Raw genomic sequence first — 8,612 nt, forward strand, 5'->3', positions numbered from 1 at the left:
GTCCAAAAGTGTGTGCAGAGATTCAAACTCTCACTTATCCTCTAGTCACTTAGGTCACAGCTGTGCCATCGAGCTTGTCACATAGCGCTCAGATATTCATTGGGCCTCACACAATCCAAAAGTGTCCAGTGTCCAAAAGTGTGTGCAGAGATTCAAAATCTCACTTATTCTCTAGTCACTTAGGTCACAGCTGTGCCATCGAGCTTGTCACATAGCGCTCAGATATTCATTGGGCCTCACACAATCCAAAAGTGTCCAGTGTCCAAAAGTGTGTGCAGAGATTCAAACTCTCACTTATCCTCTAGTCACTTAGGTCACAGCTGTGCCATCGAGCTTGTCACATAGCGCTCAGATATTCATTGGGCCTCACACAATCCAAAAGTGTCCAGTGTCCAAAAGTGTGTACAGAGATTCAAAATCTCACTTATTCTCTAGTCACTTAGGTCACAGCTGTGCCATCGAGCCTGTCACATAGCGCTCAGATATCAGTGGGCCTCACACAATCCAAAAGTGTCCAGTGTCCAAAAGTGTGTGCAGAAATTCAAAATCTCCCCTGTCCTATAGACACCTTGTTTTACATACTATATAGTTTGTTGGATTTTGTCTACATTTCTACCAAAAATGAGGAAGGCTGGTGGAAGAGGCCGTGGAATTGGGCGGGGGTTGGCAGCTGGTAATGATGGTGTTGGTGGTGGATCTGATGGTAGTGGCAAGAGCAAAATAGGACCGAATGCAGGAGGTGTTGAGCCTGCGTCATCGTCTGGCTACATAAGGCCTCGAACGCTTAGTTTTCTAGGAGTTGGCAAACCGCTTTTAAAGCCAGAGCATCAGGAAAAAGTTTTGTCTTACATTGCTGACTCAGCCTCCAGCTCTATCGCCTCCTCTTCTTCAGTTGTAAAAAGTAAAAGCACTGAGTCGTCATTGGAGGCTCATGTTCATGAACCACACCTTTCCTTGTGTCCTTCACCCCAACCAAGATTGAAGGATGACGCAGGCCATACTACTGATTACTCCATGGAGCTGTTTTCACATACCATGCCTGGATTATCAAGTGAAATGGTGAATTACCCAGGCCAAGATGAATCTGACATGGAGTGCACTGATGCACAGCCGCTGATGGATGATTCTGCTGGTACATTCACTCAGAGCACTACATTGTCCTCGCAGTGTACAGAGCCAGATTCTGACCCTGATGAGACTCAGGTGCCCCTTCCCGCACACTATACCACCATACACGGTGACACAGAGGAAGGTGCACATGACATAGAAGAGGAGGTGATGGATGACCCAGTTGTTGACCCAGATTGGCATCCATTGGGGGAAGAGGGTGCTGCTTCCAATAGCTCAGATGAGGAGCATCCACAGCAGACATCGACATCGCAACAGCTGTTATCTGGCAGGCCCGGAGCACTCCAAAGACAGGTTCCAAACATCAAAAGAGTTGCTGGACAGCTTGTCCAGAGGGTCAAAAGATCACAGCGTGCTAGGCCGCAAAATGTCTGCCAAAGTAGGAAGAGTGCAGTGTGGCACTTTTTTGAACAAAATCCTCATGATCAGGCCAAGGTTATCTGTAAGAAGTGCGCAAAGACCTTTAGCCGAGGGAAAAATCTGAAAAATTTGAATACCAGTTGCATGCTTAGACATTTAACCAGCATGCACTTGCAAGCGTGGACACAACACCAAACCTCAAGTGCCACATGTGCAACTGATCACAACGAAGGTAGTCAGCAACGCTGCATTGTTTCCCCCACTGTAAGCCCACCGGTTAGCACAGCAGCAAATGTTGAGGTGTCGTTGCAAGGCCACAGCAGTCAGGGAATCCCACTGTTATATCAACGAAAGACTGATTCTAGACCATCAGAATGAACACCAACTCCATCACCATCATCAACCCTCTCTCAGTCCGCCCTGTCCACCGCTACTTCCACCATATGCAGCTCTCAAGTCCAGCTCACCCTCCCAGACACTATGAGTAGGTCAAGAAAGTACTCAGTCTCTCATCCGCGTACACTGGGTTTGAACGCCCACATTGCCAAACTAATCTCGTTTGAGATGATGCCCTTTCGGTTGGTGGAAAGCACAGCTTTCCGCGAACTCATGGCCTATGCAGTACCACGCTATGACCTACCCAGTTGCCACTTCTTCTCTCGCAAAGCCATCCCAGCCCTCCACCCTCATGTGAAAGACCGCATTGTCCATGTACTCAAGCAGTCAGTGAGCGGAAAGGTGCACCTCACAACTGATGCATGGTCCAGTCGGCATGGCCAGGGCCGTTACGTGTCCATCACTGCGCACTGGGTTAATGTGGTGGATGCAGGGTCCACAGGGGACAGCGGTGGTGGGACAGTGCTGCCTAGCCCACGGTATAGGAAACAGTTGGCTGTAGGCGTTCGACCCTCCTCCTCCTCCACCTCCTCCAGAAGCGAAAGCTCGTCCACAGAGCGCAGTCGTACGAGCACTCCATCTGCAGCTGCCACTGTTGCACACGATGTGTCCCCCTATCGAGCAGCTAGTGGAAAGCGTCAGCAGGCTGTGTTGCAGATGATGTGTTTGGGCGACAGACACACCGCCGAGGTGCTGGCCGAGTACTTGAAGCGACAAACTGAGTCATGGCTGGGCAGTGTACATCTTGAGGCAGGCAAGGTAGTTAGTGATAACGGCCGTAATTTTGTGGCAGCCATAGCCCTTTCAAAACTCAGCCACATACCTTGCTTGGCTCACACCTTGAACCTGGTGGTGCAGTGCTTCCTCAAAAATTATCCCGAGTTAACAGCCCTGCTCCAGAAGGTGCGAAGACTGTGCCCGCACATCCGCCGGTCGCCTGTACACTCCGTTCGTATGCAGAAGCTGCAGCGATTGCTCCACCTTCCCAACCACCGCCTCATTATCGACATTGCAACAAGGTGGAACTCCACCCTGCACATGGTGGAGCGGCTGTGCGAGCAGAGGCAGGCCATAATGCATTTGTGGGAGGATACACGGCCAGGCACTTTGAGAGCAGACATGGAGTTGACAGGTGTGCAGTGGTCGAAGCTGAAAGACCTTTGTAAAGTCCTTCAGTGTTTTGAGGAATGCACACGGCTGGTAAGCGCAGACGACGCCATCCTAAGCATGAGCACCCACTTATGCGTCTGCTCATGCAAACTTTGACGCACCTTAAGGAGCAGGCGTCTGCAGCCAATGTTGATGAGGAGGAAGAGGAGGAGGGAATCCTTGATGACATTCAGCCATTGTCTGCTCAGGGACCTCTCCTGGACGAGGTGGAGGAAGAAGAGGAGGAGGAGGAGGATGATGGGGATGATTACTTAGGGGAGGAGGATGCATCTCGTGGGGCAAGTGAAAATGTTGGCGTGGCAAGGTCTGGTACAGGGTTTGTGCGTGACTGGAGGGATGTGGATTTGCCAGAAAGTGCTCCTCCACCCAGCACTCGCAGTGCATCATTGACACCGGGAACATTGGCCCACATGTCAGATTATGCCTTGCAGATCCTAAAAAGGGACCCCCGCATTGCCAAAATGATGAACGATGACGACTACTGGTTGGCCAGCATCCTGGATCCACGCTATAAAGGCAAATTACAAAACATCATGCCACAGGAGAACCTTGACCTAATATTGGCTAATAAACAAGCAACTCTGGTAAATCGGTTGCTTGAGGCATTCCCAGCACACAGCAGCGGTGATGGTTCTCACACGAGCCGTACGGGCCGGGGGCAGCTTGGCAGAGGTGTTCGTGGTGCACACAGCAGAAGTGGCGTTGGAGACAGGGGTTTCATGACAATGTTGTGGACTGATTTTTCAAATACCGCTCACACAACTGGTAATACTGCATCGATGGAAAGTGACAGGAGACAGCAGTTGTCAACTATGGTAACAAACTACTTTTCCTCCCATATCGATGTTCTCCCACACAGGTCATTCCCCTTTGACTATTGGGCCGCTAAACTGGACACCTGGCCTGAATTGGCCCAATATGCCTTACAGGAGCTCGCTTGCCCAACTGCAAGTGTGCTATCGGAAAGAGTCTTCAGTGCAGCTGGATCAATCCTGACAGAAAAAAGGACCCGTCTGTCAACCCAAAATGTGGATGATCTAACCTTCATTAAAATGAACCACGCATGGGTTTCCAAGGATTTTGTCCCACCTTCCCCTGATGACACATAGGGTGACAGAAAAATGGCTTGCTTTGGTCCACCTCTTCCTGGTACTTCACCTATTTCGCCTTTTGCATCAGCTGAATGTCCAACATCAACATATGCCACTTTCTAAAACTCCCTAACTGTGCTGCCTCCCCCCCCATGGCCGGGGTCACCACCTACCGCACGACACCGTGCGAGTGCCGTTGCCCTGGACAGGTGGGTAGGCCGACTCTTGGGCGCGGGCACTGGCACAGGGTCCCTCATAGTGCAATCAAGTGTCTCTGACGGTGGTGGTGCACACCCGCCATCAGACACACCGCTGTACTATGAGGGGCCCAGTGCCAGTACCGACGCCCACGAGTGGGCCCCCCTTGCTTGGGCAGGGCCCCAGCATTTGCAATCTTTACCTCTCCCTGCTCCTCCGCTGTGTAATCTGGGCCGTCAAATCCATACTGTGCCTGACACCGTCTGAGCCTGCCTCCTGAGACATATATTTTGAATGTGTACGCTATCCATACATGTTATCCAGGGATACGGTACCCTTTCTAAACTTTATGCAATCACGTGCAATCCATACTGGGCCTAACACCGTCTGAGCCTGCCTCATGCTGTATAGACATATATTTTGAATGTGTACGCTATCCATACATGTTATCTGGGGATACGGTACCCTTTCTAACCTTTGTGCAATCACGTGCAATCCATACTGGGCCTAACACCATCTGAGCCTGCCTCCTGAGACATATATTTTGAATGTGTACGCTATCCATACATGTTATCCAGGGATACGGTACCCTTTCTAACCTTTGTGCAATCACGTGCAATCCATACTGGGACTAACACCGTCTGAGCCTGCCTCATGCTGTATAGACATATATTTTGAATGTGTACGCTATCCATACATGTTATCCAGGGATACGGTACCCTTTCTAACCTTTGTGCAATCACGTGCAATCCATACTGGGCCTAACACCGTCTGAGCCTGCCTCATGCTGTATAGACATATATTTTGAATGTGTACGCTATCCATACATGTTATCCAGGGATACGGTACCCTTTCTAACCTTTGTGCAATCACGTGCAATCCATACTGGGCCTAACACCGTCTGAGCCTGCCTCCTGAGACATATATTTTGAATGTGTACGCTATCCATACTTGTTATCCAGGGATACGGTACCCTTTCTAACCTTTGTGCAATCACGTGCGATCCATACTGGGCCTAACACCGTCTGAGCCTGCCTCCTGAGACATATATTTTGAATGTGTACGCTATCCATACATGTTATCCAGGGATACGGTACCCTTTCTAACCTTTGTGCAATCACGTGCAATCCATACTGGGCCTAACACCGTCTGAGCCTGCCTCATGCTGTATAGACATATATTTTGAATGTGTACGCTATCCATACATGTTATCCGGGGATACGGTACCCTTTCTAACCTTTGTGCAATCACGTGCAATCCATACTGGGCCTAACACCGTCTGAGCCTGCCTCCTGAGACATATATTTTGAATGTGTACGCTATCCATACATGTTATCTGGGGATACGGTACCCTTTCTCACCTTTGTGCAATCACGTGTAATCCATACTGGGCGTGAGAACGGCTGGCGAGCTGTTAAGCAAGCTACAGCACCTGTCCAGACAAGTACAGGGATTCCCTAGCGAGGAGACTTATTTGATTGTTTTCAATGTTGGGACAGCAATTTTTGGGGAGCACTATACTCTGGAGAATGATAGATGGGGCCCACCATACACTGGAACATTCCAAAGGTGGACATCAGACACTGGAGCAGCATTTACAGGGCCCATTATACACTAGAGCATTAGAAATGGGGCCCATTATGTTTGGAGCATTATTTGGGCCCATAAGACAGTGGAGCTTCATCCATGGGGACCAACATATACTGTAGCATTATGTGGAGCTCATCATATACTGTTTCAAACATTATATGGGACCAATGATTTTGTATGGAGAAATAGATGGGCCTCGTCATGAGATGTAAAAAGTGAGGTATTTTTCATTGTACTATACCGCTATTTCTCTGCCGTATCGGAGCATGATGAGTTGTGGTATGTGTTAAAGGGGCGCTCTTTCGCCCAGGGCACATGAAAACCTGGAGCCAGCCCTCCCCCCCCCACAGTTTGTAGCCAAATAACCCCCATTTTTCAGTGCGTAACTTGTATTATGAAGTTAATTAAGGTTGACAAGCTTAAGAAAGAAGAATTGATGCTTTTGGCATTCAAATGGGCACTGTAGGTGTGTTTCCTGTCCTCCTCTCACTGCCGACTTTTATTCCCCATTGACTTACATTGGGTTTCGTGTTTCGGGACGACCCCGACTTTTCCCTATAATCGGACGATCTTGCTCGACCCGACTTTTGGAAAAGTCGGGTTTCACGAAACGAAACGCGACCCTAAAAAACCAAAAGTCGCTCAACTCTAGTTCACAGATCTTTCCTGGTATAGAAGTAAGGGTACCGTTACACTTAGCGATGCACCAGTGATCCTGACCATGATATGATGCGGTCAGGATCGCTGGTGCATCGCTAAGTGGTCACTAGTGAGCTGCCAAACAGGCAGATCTCACCAGCGACATAGCAGCGGTCGGGGGTCGCTACTTACCTGTCAGACGAGGCGATGAAGACATCCTCCCGCCCGCGTCCACGCGTCGCTCGTCGCCACAGCAGGAAGCCCAGCAGGAAGTGGCCGATGAGAAGCGCCCAAGAGGACGTTCTCGCGCGGGGGAGCCGGTCGGAGGTAAGTATCACACATAGCGATATCGCTAGCAATATCGCTGCTGCGTCACAAAACCAGTGACGTTATAGCGATATTGCTAGCGATATCACTTAGTGTAACGGGCCCTAAAGGCTTACTGGTCTGTAATTTCATGGCTCTGTCTTCTTTCCTTTTTTTTGAAGATAGGGACAACATTTGCCCTTCTCCAATCTTCTGGGACTTCTCCTCTTCTCCAGGATTTTTCAAAGATTTTGGCTAGTGGTTCTGCAGTTTCCTCGGCTGATTCTTTCAGCACCCTAGAATGTAATACATCTGGACCAGGAGATTTAAATTAATTTAAATTAGCTAAGTGTTCCCTCATCATCTCTTTTTAGATAGCATTACATGGATCCACTATACTGTATGTGGGACCATTACACATAATGGAGCATTATTATCATTTCACGTGGCGGGCTTTATCAGTAGGAACATGGTGATCAGTGAATACTTTTTCCTCTATGAATGGTAATAATGCTATTAATATTTCCTTCACTGTTACTATTCTTAATTAATACATAATCTTCCATATTTATTATTTGCCATTATACTTTACTTTGATTTAAAATTGCAAATGCCATTTTCTCAAAGCCCCAGTAGAGGGCAGTATAGTCCCATATCGGCTCATGTTAGTAGGACAGCAGCCAAACACTACTGACATCCGTTACATCACTAGTATAGTAAAAGTGTGACTATTGCAATAACATGTCACTTGCTAGATGCTTTAATAGCAGAAATTACTGCAAATATTCTGATAGAAATGCCGTTCTGCTGTAAGCATTTCACTGCTGTTTGTATAATTCTGTCATCATTGCAGAATGCCATATAAAATGTCACTAGCAGAGAATTTGTTACTAAATTTCACAATACAGTATAATTCATTAGTTAATTAGATCACTGACACCTGATGAGGCTGTTGTACTTTTTTATTTTTAGATTCTCATTCAAAATGGTAGACGTTCAACTCATAAAATGCTCATTCCTCTATTAGGCAGGAAAACGTTCTAATAGACTATATGGCCATTCTAACATGGATTTTCAAAGTAAGTACACCAATGTCATCCTGTCTCGTTAGGTTTAATAATGTATGCAGCTTACATTATAAGATCTGGAGATATGAAGTGAAAGAAAAATAATATCATTGTGCTACATCTCAGTTGGTGAAGTGGATCCTTGTGGCCCTTGGTACAGGTGAGCAGTACTAATGCAGCACAGAAAGGTGGTGCTGGTTGTGGAATGCAATCTGGTTGGAACAACAATAGCAGATAAGGCAGAACTGGAACAACAGAAACTAGATTAGCTGAATTTCAATGTAGCACAGTTAGCTCAGTGAAAAGAAACCAGTATAGTGGAGCTGGATTTGCAATGGATGATTGATGCAACAGAACTGGCACAGAGACGTAGCAGAGTTAACTCAGCATTGAGAAACCAATGTGTAGCTAATCTCAGTTTGCAACAGAGGCTCAGTGCAGTAGAGCTGGCACAGTGATGTAGTAGAGTTGACTCAGGAATGAGAAACCAATGTATTGCCAAGGTCAGTTTGCAATGGAGGCTCAATATAGGAGAGCTTGCACAGTGATGCAGCAGAGTTGACTCAGCATTGAAAAAACGGTGTAGCAGAGATAAGTTTGCAAGGGAGGCTCAAAGCAGCAGAGTTCGTACAGTGATGCCATAGAGTTGGCTTAGCATTGAGAAATC

Source organism: Dendrobates tinctorius, unplaced genomic scaffold (genome assembly GCF_039654945.1).
Source record: "Dendrobates tinctorius isolate UK_male_01 unplaced genomic scaffold, ASM3965494v1 ptg000138l, whole genome shotgun sequence".
Taxonomy (NCBI): Eukaryota; Metazoa; Chordata; class Amphibia; order Anura; family Dendrobatidae; genus Dendrobates; species Dendrobates tinctorius.